Below are 11,676 nucleotides of genomic sequence, written 5' to 3'. Positions count from 1 at the left end.
TTCATTATTCCTCATCATTGTCTTTTAATTAACGCTACTCAGCCCTATCACTAACTTGAGCATCAGGGTGACTGTACTGAGACACCGCCCCAGCCTGTCTACTAATGTCTGCTTTCTCCTTTGTTTTGCTGTGATGTGGCATGTCTGCTCATAACTTGGAACTCCTTCTCAAGGTCTTATTACGATCAGTAGACAAGCCACCTCATCAGCGGTCCATCTTCACTAATTACGGATAGGAACAAATTTAGCATCGTATATGAGAACTTCACCTAGTTTTGCAGTATGAACATGGAGGACGCTAGAAGACTCACAACCATAACCTTCTCGGAAGAGGATCTCGATCTACTTGTGATGGCGAAAGTGTAGAGGTTGGCGCAACAACAACAACAACAACAACAACAAGCTGTCAAGTACCCGCTGTCGAATCCCCTGGCATTGTCAAATGCCCTAGCGTTGTCGAATGCCTCGCTGTTGAAGGACCATGCCAGAGGGACCGATGGAATTTTCCCTGGCTCCTCATCCGCTAGTCAGTTTCCCCTAGGTTGCCTTAAATCCGACCAACTTTCCCTCCCCCACCATCCCTAATCACTTATCATAAAGCATTGTTCCACACACACCCTTCGAGGACAATGGTTGCCCCGAGAGACCCCAAGGGTCCTCCTCGAGGGATGCACTTGCATAGGATCCGAGAAAGGGGAAAGCTCTAGCTGCTAGTAGCTCCCCCGAGCGACTAAGCATGCCTTTCTTCATGGAGATTTTAGAAGATTAGCTGCCTCACCACTTTTGGCCCCTTATAATTGGAGAATATGGAGACGCAATGGACCTAGAAGACCATCTACTAAAGTTTGAGAACACAACTATACTACATTAGCATATGGATGGTGTAAAATGTAGGGTGTTCCTAACGATTCTGCTCAAAAAGGGTTCAATCAACTCCCTACAAATTCTATCAACAACTTCAAGGACTTTAGAAAAGTGTTTCTTCATCATTTTGCTAGTAGTCAAAGATACCACAAGATTACCATCAATTTATTCTCCCTCAAGCAGGGACCCAAGGAAACACTACGGGCGTACATCAAGCGATTCAACAAAGTAGCCATGGATATCCCCTCGACCACTCTGAAAATTTTGGTGAGCACTAAGGGCTCACAAATAGGGACTTTTTCGGTCCTTAATAAAGAAGCCCCCTCAGGATTTTAACCATTCATTGGGGAGAGCGACCAAGTATATCTATGTGGAAGAGGCTCAAATAGTCCAGAAGAAGGAAGTGGTGTCACCTGTTAGTGCAGTCGACACTAATAATTGAACTTTAGTTTTGTTCATCTCCTTATCTCCATACCTACACTTTGTAGGTTTTCTAACTAAAGTTCAACTCAACCTCACGAAGATTGGATTAGAGAGTTTACCCAAGTTCTAATACCATTAAGTAAAGAAACAACCCTAGAAAGTCTAGTTAAAGGGTTGCCCTAAGCCCCCCGGTCATATAATCCTAGAGTTATCAAATTTACTTCCTAATAGTAGATTAATGTGACTAAGTAGAAGAGGTAATCTAGAAAGTCCGGTTAAAGAGTTGCCCTTTATCACAAAACCCCCTCATGTTCTATATCACATGATTGTGCCTAGAGGCACGACCGTAGTGTGGATGCTCTCGGGTGGAGAGTCACGGTTGTGCCATTTAGCATGACCAACCTCTGAAGCGTCTCTAGAAATATGCATGGTCGGAAGTTCGACTATGGAAGGGGGGGGGCACGGTCGTGTGTTTTCACACGACCACCCCTTGTTGGCTGCTGGTGGGAGGCATAGTCATGCCTTCAAGCATGGCCTGCCCAGACTTTGCCTTGGGTGATAGCACACGGTCGTGGCAAGGGGATCGACCAGGTTGCTAGATTTTCACAAGTTGCTTTAATGTGTGTCTTTGCTCCATTTTCTCTCCAAATGACGTCCTGTCAATCAAAACATGTAAAGAACATATCAATGTTTTGAAAACCGGACCGATCACTGAACCAGTGTGATGACCGGGTCGAGATTTTTAAGGTTTGGCCGGTCGAACCGGTGGTTCAACCGTTATATATATATATATCATGCATCAATAATTAAAAATCATGCTTCAATCCGGATTAAACCTGCGATTTTAACCGATTTCGACCGGTTTCGACCGGTTTTCAAAGGTTTTGACCCCTTTTTTTTTTTTTGTTTTTCGGCTTTAATGGTGGACCGGACCGGATCAAGGGCCGGTTCGCGGTTCAACCGATCGGACCGACCGGTCCGGTCCGATTTTCTCAACACTGGAACATATCTCTAAATAAAATAGGATGGAAGTATGACATAATAATGAAATAGGGTACAATAAACATAGATTATATATATGAAATACAAGTAGATTGTGTGTCAAACAATGCCTAAAACCATATATAACTTATGCACATCAATTGTATGCTCCCAAGACACACATAATTAAAGAAGACCGACTCCAAAAAACACATTCGATCATGATTCACTATCCATAAGGGAGGTACTTGTATGTATTAAAACCTAAAACACTCCAAATGGTAGAATGGTATGAAGAAGGACATTGCGAACTTTGTAACTCAAGGCTTGGTGTGTCAACAAGTGAAGATAAAACATTAGAGGGGCACAATAGAAGTGTAATGATCCCATAACCCACAGAGAGTATCGAAAAATAGCAGGCTTACTTCAAAATATTTTTGTACCTAAGTGGAAATCAGGATATAGTATAATGAACTTGGAAGGTGTATGATTTGATTTGGGTAATCGTTGATCGATTAACCAATTAGTGAGTCTGACTTCTAGATTCCCTAGTAGAGGTTCCTATGAATATGACTTCTAGATTCCCTGGTAGAGGTTCCTATAAACTATGGGTACCAAACTCCATTTTAGTACAACATGTTACCCTTAGATAGATGGACAAATGGGGTGTACCATTTAGACATGGAGATCTTGTCTTGGTTTGGGACTTTGGGCAATGTTCTGTTCCGGATACACTAGTGACATTAGAATTCAATTTTTTTTTCCAATATGTAAACATAAATTCTTAGTTGTATACATCTAGTAAGATACCTTTAGAACATCCATTTGTATGTAGGACAGAATGTTACTACTTGGTATTTTATTGGAGTAAGATTACTTATTGGCATGATTGGTACTGCTCTTATGGGTGCCTCAATTCCGAAAGATGGGAGAAGAGAGGAGAATGGTTTTCTTTGGGTTATCAGAGGATCAATTCCTCAACGTCAAGGGTATCATTTGGTTGCCTCATAGTTTGAGATAATAAGTTGGTGCTAGAGTGGTTTCCTTTCTTATATCTATATGAAAAGAGAAGAAATAAATTTATCTTTGTCTACAACTTTATCTATTCCATTGCATTTTGTTGAATCTAGCACTAAATCCTCCACCATTGATGATTTGTAGTAGACAATCATAGGATGCTATTGCGTGCCAAGTAGCACTCCTAATTCTTTGTTTCCATTAGGTGCTCTCGCATTTAGGTAAAGGTAGGAAATTTTCCAAGTGATACATTCTAATGCTACTACTCGAGATGAGTACTTCTTCCTCCTGACAGATTTAAAATAAGGCGCAAATGAAAATTCAAAATATAGATATGGTTTCACCTATTGATGTTATAGAATGATTGAAGTCTTACGTACTAGTTAAGTGATCACGATGTTAACGATGGATAAGTATACTGACCCCCTCAAGGTGAGATGATCTTTAACGGAAATGTGTCTAATATGTTGGAAATTGGTATGTTGCAAACTAAGCCAGCTATTACTTGCATGGATCTAAATGTTAACCCGATGCTAGAACAAGGGAGTCATTAAGTGGTATAGTAAGGCACAAAAGATTGGCTGAGAAACAAAATTATCTCAGTTAGAAGATCGGACACATCATTCACAGGGAAAGTGATATGTTTGTTTTCTTAAAGCTCCACGTCATGTTTATTGCTTATTTAGGAGTAGCTTTAAGAATTTTAAGTTATCTATTTTTTTTCTGAGAATAATTTTTGTATCAAGATTACGGTGACATTTAGTTTGTGGGGTAGACTAAATAAAATAGGATGCAATAAACATAGATTATATACATGAAATACAAGTAGATGTGCCAAATAATGCCTAAAACCATATATAACTTACGCACATCAATTGTATGTTCCCGAGACACACACACAATTAAAGAAGACTGACTCCAAAAAAACACGTTCGATCACGATTCACTATCCATAAGGGAGGTACTTGTATGTATTAAAACCTAAAACACTCCAAATGGTAGAATGGTATGAAGAAGGACATTGCGAACTTTGTAACTCAAGGCTTGGTGTGTCAACAAGTGAAGACAAAACATTAGAGGGGCATAGTAGAAGTGTAATGATCCCATAACCCACAGAGGGTATCAAAAAATAGCAGACTTACTTCAAAATATTTTTGTACCTAAGTGGAAATCAGGACATAGTATAATGAACTTGGAAGGTGTATGATTTGATTTGTGTAATCATTGATCGATTAACCAATTCGTGAGTCTGACTTTTAGATTCCCTGGTAGAGGTTCCTATGAATCTGACTTCTAGATTCCCTGGTAGAGGTTCCTATAAACTATGGGTACCAAACTTCATTTTAGTACAACATGTTACCCTTAGATAGATGGGCAAATGGGGTGTACCATTTAGACATGGAGATCTTGTCTTGGTTTGGGACTTTGGGCAATGTTCTGTTCTGGATACACTGGTGACATTAGAATTCAATTTTTTTTTCCAATAGGTAAACATAAATTCTTAGTTGTATACATCTAGTAAGATACATTTAGAACACCCATTTGTATGTAGGACAGAATGTTACTACTTGGTATTTTATTGGAGTAAGATTACTTATTGGCATGATTGGTACTGCTCTTATGGGACATTGCCTCAATTCCGAAAGATGGGAGAAGAGAGGAGAATGGTTTTCTTTGGGTTATCAGAGGATCAATTCCTCAACGTCAAGGGTATCATTTGGTTGCCTCATAGTTTGAGATAATAAGTTGGTGCTAGAGTGGTTTCCTTTCTTATATCTATATGAAAAGAGAAGAAATAAATTTATCTTTGTCTACAACTTTATCTATTCCATTGCATTTTGTTGAATCTAGCACTAAATCCTCCACCATTGATGATTTGTAGTAGACAATTATAGGATGCTGTTGCGTACCAAGTAGCACTCCTAATTCTTTGTTCCCATTAGGTGCTCTCGCATTTAGGTAAAGGTAGGAAATTTTCCAAGTGATACATTCTAATGCTACTACTCGAGATTAGTACTTCTTCCTCCTGGCAGGTTTAAAATAAGGTGCAAATGAAAATTCAAAATATAGATATGGTTTCACCTATTGATATTATAGAATGATTGAAGTCTTATGTACTAGTTAAGTGATCACGATGTTAACGGTGGATAAGTATACTGACCCACTCAAGGTGAGATGATCTTTAACGGAAATGTGTCTAATATGTTGGAAATTGGTATGTTGCAAACTAAGCCAGCTATTACTTTCATGGATCTAAATGTTAACTCGATGCTAGAACAAGGGAGTCATTAAGTGGTATAGTAAGGCACAAAAGATTGGCTGAGAAATAAAATTATCTCAGGTAGAAGATCGGACACATCATTCACAGGGAAAGTGACATGTTTGTTTTCTTAAAGCTCCACGCCGTGTTTATTGCTTATTTAGGAGTAGCTTTAAGAATTTTAAGTTATCTATTTTATTTTCTGAGAATAAGTTTTGTATCAAGATTACGGTGACATTTAGTTTGTGGGGTAGACTAACGTTAGCTATGTATATTTTTGTTCTGTCTAAAGAGCAATAAATCCTTATATACTCAGATTGAGATTGAGATTGAGGGCAGATGTGGAATGTAATGATGTTATGATCCTAAATGCATGAAGGGCTTATTTGGGTTAAACCTTGACAATTAAGTTGCCATGGACATAACCTCTAATCCAATTCCTTTGTTTATGAAAGGATAATACATAGTGATTGATTAACACTTAGCTATAAAAAGTAATCCATAAAATAGTGAGATGATTTGCTAACCAAATTCGTATATAATTCTAATATTGAGTATATTTGATAGAATCTAATTTCCATAATATTTTTATTTTTAGTTTGAGGAGAATATTGGAGATTAAATTGTAAATATCATATAAAGCAAGGTCTAACAAGTATATAGGTGTACTACTTAGTAGTTACCTTTAGATGATGACACTTTTATATTACAATTTGGATAGTAAATTTGGATATCAAATTTTTGCTAATGGGGGCGAATGTAATATACCAAATATAAGTATAAGGATTAAAATGAATTAAAATTTATCATAAATAAATTTATTTAGAAAATAAATTTATATTAGTGCAAAATCAAGAGAGAAATAGATTTATATGAATTTATAAAATTTATTGAAATTTTTTATAGATTTTACAAAAGTTTTTTTTATATTTTATGGGGATAAACAAGATAGAAGAGAAACTTGTTTTTAACTACCCTATTTAAATGAGGAAATATTTAAATAATGAAAATTTTTTAATTTTTTTAACCCTAAATCCCTGATCTGTTCCCTCTCCCTCTCGGGTCGTGCGTCGCCCCTCCCTCTTGCATCGCCCACGAGCACCAGCCATTGCCATCGGTATACCATCCCACTACCCTCTAGTCGAGCACTCGAGCTCCGATAACGCCATCGTAGCTCCCTGACTACTGCTCTTGTTTCCCTTCATGTGTCGCCCGCTCCCAGGCATGTAACATTTCCGCCGCGGTAGGACAACACCACTTGGCATCTCTCCATTGTCGACATCAGCTGTGGTCAGCCATCACCTAGACTAAGCAACCCTAATCGCGTGCTCAATCTGTTGGTCCCGGTACAGTCGGCTAGAGGGAGGGGTGAATAGCCTGCCAATTAGATTAGATAATATATTCTTTTGCTTTCTATCTTAACAAAAACAAACACAAGTTAACTGAATAACAAATAATTAACATAAAACAAAATAAGAAAGAGGTATAGAACTTTTACTTGATTACAATCAGGGAGGTTGTTAATCTAAAGCAAGAATCAACTCACTAGTAGTTCTCCTTCGATGAAGGTAGAGTAACCTCTTACAAATGATGATAGGGCAAAATTACAAAGTAGAATTAATGATATGGAAGTACAAAGTTTGTAAACAAGTGTTGTATTGAATGAAGACGATCATAGCTCTATTTATAGCCCGTTGGTTGAAATAGTTATTTTGATGACGTGACACTTTCGAGCGGCTGGACCCAATCTGAGCGCCCCTAGCGGAGTCTATCCGCTTCGCAACAGCTTGGGGATAAAGTTTTATCCCTTCCCAAGCTCCTAGACTTGGTCTTGGCACTTGGAGTGTCGCTGACGTGGACCCAAGATCTATTCACGCTGCAACAACATAGTGAGGTGCCCTGATCAATACCATGGAGGTCCGAGTGCTTGGATCCTGTTAGGGCACTTTGAATCATGTCTAGGCACCTATACAAGTCAACTTTGTGTTAACTTGTCCGGCTTCTGCTCTGGTCACTTTGGATGATTTCTCTGGCCATCTAGAGTTCAGCTAACCCAAACCTAACTTCGGTCTTTTGTCCTCAAGTAGTCTTCTGCTCTAGCTTCTCGTCTCTCGGAAGCATCACGCGCATCCTTCTCACTCTACCAGTGTATTCTTCCATAGCTTATCATCTCTTAGATGCACCAAGCCCATCGACTCACTTCTCATGTCATCTTTCTCATCTGCTGCATCTTTTGCTTGACTTCTTGTGTTCCTAAGTCTCTGCACACTTAGACACAAGGCATAAAAAATATAGAGTCAAACTTAACTTTGTTGATCATATCAAAGTTTACCCAGGGTACTTTCACAATCATCGGCGCAACCCCTTGTGTTATCATCAGAGTGTAACCGCCGTTGAATTACACTGCTTCATGCTCATCGATCGTCACAATGTCATGTGTCCTTTCCTAAAGCTACCTCAGGTCATCATCCCCTCTATCCACGATGAAACACTCTTCTATGGATGTTGGTGCATTCACGCATCGTCACTGCCACTATTATCTTGCTGACCCATGGCCACTACTGCCAAAGAAGAAGGAAACACCAAAGTTAGGGCAATGATTTATTATTGTTTGATTACATTAATTGAGTAGTAGTTATTTTACCTTGATATATACTCTATGTTACTTTTTGAGCTTGACATTTTATTGCTTGAGATAATATTTTGATCTATTTTAATATCTATACAGTCTCCTTTGCTTTTGTGCATATATTGTTTGGGATGTATGATATCACTAGACCATAGTATAGTTACAGATTGATACTCATGCATGTACATCATATTCTAGTTATACACTTAGGCTTGCAGCTCTAAGTATGCTCGTGTATACTTATGTGAGTATATATATGTCAATGAGAATATACCTACCTATACATGATAGATATCATATCCTAGTAGAGGGGTAGAGTATTCCACTGGGTTATTTCCTTTGTAACGACATCCATGACTACTTGATGTTGGTCCCTTGATGGCTGATTAAAGGGGGGTGAATAGCTCTATAGTAAAAACTAAAATACCTTTCTCTTTCTTTCGACATTGGATTATAAGAATATTTTAATAAACAAAATTAAACTTCATTAAAAAAGTATGATACAAAAATAATTTATTTGGTTTGCAACCAGGGATGTTGGTAATCCAAGGCAAATGAAGCACATTTAGTAAACTCCTTCGACACAAATCGTAGGCAGAGAAATCTCATACAAGATGCTGATAGATCTAACAATGAAGAATAAAATAGAATATTCGAGTACAGAGAAAGTGTTGTTCTAAACTAGATGAATTAAATCTCTATTTATAGTGTTCTAGTCAAGTTTATCCATTGCTGACGTAGAGGACTCCAGGTGTCTGGATGGTACTCCAGATGCCTCCAGTGTGACAAGTTCTATCTCCACACAATGGCTTCTCAACGATGTTGGGATAAGATTTTATCCACGTTCGGACACTTGGACCGGTCCGAGTGCTCGAACCTTTGCTAACATGGACCCAAAAGTGATCCACAGCGATGAAGCTTTGACGAGGCACTTGTTTAGCACCTTGGTGGTTCGGGTGCCCGGACTAGATTGTTCGGGCGCACAAACCAGTTAGCCAAGTGTTGACTCATTCAGTGCCTTCTTCAGTCGCTAGCTTCTTCTCCGGTTGCTTGAGTGATCGTCTAGCCTTCCAGAGTTGAGCTCACCCAAACCTAACTCCAGCCTTCTCCTCGAGCAGTCTTCCACTCCAACTTCTCATCCCCGAAAACATTGCGCACATTCTTCTCGCTCCACTAGTGTACTCTTCCACAGCTTCTCATCCCTTAGATGCACCAAGCCTGTCGACTCAATTCTCGTGGCATCCTTCTCATCCGTTGCATCTTTCGCTTGTCTTCTTGCATTCCTAAGTCCCTGCACACTCAGACACAAAGTATCAAATACGTAGAGCCTAACTTGATTTGGTTAATCATATCAAAACCAACACGGGGTACTTACACTTGATTCTGAACTTGTTGGTTTATGATAATCATGATAATACCAGAGAGTTAGATGAGATATTATGACTAGGTGACTAGGATTCCCTTGATTACAATTGTTACTACCATACTTGATGTTGTTGTACTTAGATATATGTTGATAAACTTGTTACTTATTGTATTCCTATTCATTTGAACAACCCATTAGACCGGATAGTGGTATTGAGCTATCACACATAGTCCATAGCTAGATAACTGAATATCCTACTAGACCCTTGCTCGTTCTTTAGGCTTATGTCTATGCGTTAGTAAGATCATATCATAGTGTAGGATATCAAGTATCCTACTAGACCTTTGTTTGTTCTTTAAACTCATGCCTATATGTTAATGAGGTTAGACCGAGGTGTAATTATAGAGGGTTATATTGGATGTGATTATTCATTTTTGCTTATCATTACATTGTTATATCCTGATAACTATTGGCTCCTATTCGTGATTGGGAAAGTCATCAATGACCGTTAATATATCTTGTCGATTATTGTCTCTCATTCGTGATTAAGAGAGTCATCAGCAAACGTTAGTATATCCCGTCGACCATTATCTCTCATTCATGGTTGAGAGAGTTGTCAACTATCATGATACATATTCTGCTCACGAGACTATCCGTGATAGAGTGTTCTCCCATAGAAAATGATTGTTTACCTACCTTGACTACCCATAAGATCATCCGTAGTAGAGCATTCTGCCGCAGTCAGTGATTAAGGAGCTAGATAACTACCTCATCCTATCTACCCACAGGACCATCTATGATAGTGCATTCTCTTGCGGGCAATCACCATTTATATACCCTGCCCACAAGATCCATTCGTGGTTGCATATTGTTGCATGTAGCCAAGACTTGTTAGATACTTACTATATGCTAGTTGTGTATTCATTTGTGTAGGATTTGGATATACCATATGTACTCCCTATTTACTAGTTATACCTAATTGAGAAGGTTAATGGAGGGTTGTGTAGTTGGGTATATTTTTGTTAGCAGTTGATTTTATTAGCACTCTTACTTTTGTAGTAAGTATTTTATCTGAGATTATTTCCTTTGATCTCCTTATATATACTATCATGTACTATCTTCTTATATCCACTGAGTTATTGTACTCACTACTCCTTTCCTTTCTCTTTTAGGTTAGCAAATAAAGGATGCATTGTGTCACTCAGAGGTCTTGGTTGTCAGTCTCACTCGAGTTTGGATTTCTATTCGAGTTATTTGGTTTTATTTTTCCCACTGCTTGTGTTTATAGTTTCCTTTCTGTATCGATTTTTTTGAATATTTTCACAAGTACATGCATACATACACATATTATCATTCTTAACTTGTGTTGACTTTAAATGGTTGATACTGATTATTTTTTATATTACTATTAGGGGATACTATCCGATTCAGAGGACGAGTATACTTTTAGAATGTAATAGTATTACATATTCTTCCACCTAGTCCAACCGTGGAAGGATTGACACGGCTTGATGGAGGGTGTAACTCTTGTTTAAATGTGGCCGAGACGAGTACTCGATAGCTGCATCACATTCCATGTTATCATTTAAACTTTCCTGCCACAATTGACTTCCACTCATGAGTTCAGTATAATTACTCTGTCAATGCATCACTGACTGACGATTACGGGTAAGACTGATGTCATACTCCTTTAACGGGTTACTCCATCAACAATTGATCGTACCTTTTCACTACAAATGCAATCTCGATGGTCATTGTTACAAGTCCTTCCCGTCTCTCGATTGCCTCCTTGTCCATCAGATTGCGATCCTTAGCTACAAAGGAGATCTCAGCTTATTAGACTGGGTCAAGGTAAGAGACTAGACTCAATTAGGGTTTCCAGCCTACAAATAGGCTTAATTTTTGATATCTCACTTGAAAATAATAATAATAATAAATCAGATAATATCGAACTTGGGACGATTGATTCGGTCCTATGAAAATTTTTCACCGGCTACTAGGGTACATTACAGTGGACGGACCAGAACTCCAGCATTCGGTAGTTGTGCATCCCATTTGGAGAAAAAAATCCTATAAATATATCATAATGAAGGATCAAACTGTTAATATCTGAATGATAATTTGATACCCTTTTTA

This window comes from Zingiber officinale, chromosome 11A (assembly GCF_018446385.1).
Source record: "Zingiber officinale cultivar Zhangliang chromosome 11A, Zo_v1.1, whole genome shotgun sequence".
Classification (NCBI taxonomy): Eukaryota; Viridiplantae; Streptophyta; class Magnoliopsida; order Zingiberales; family Zingiberaceae; genus Zingiber; species Zingiber officinale.
Note: the sequence above shows the minus strand (reverse complement) of the source record.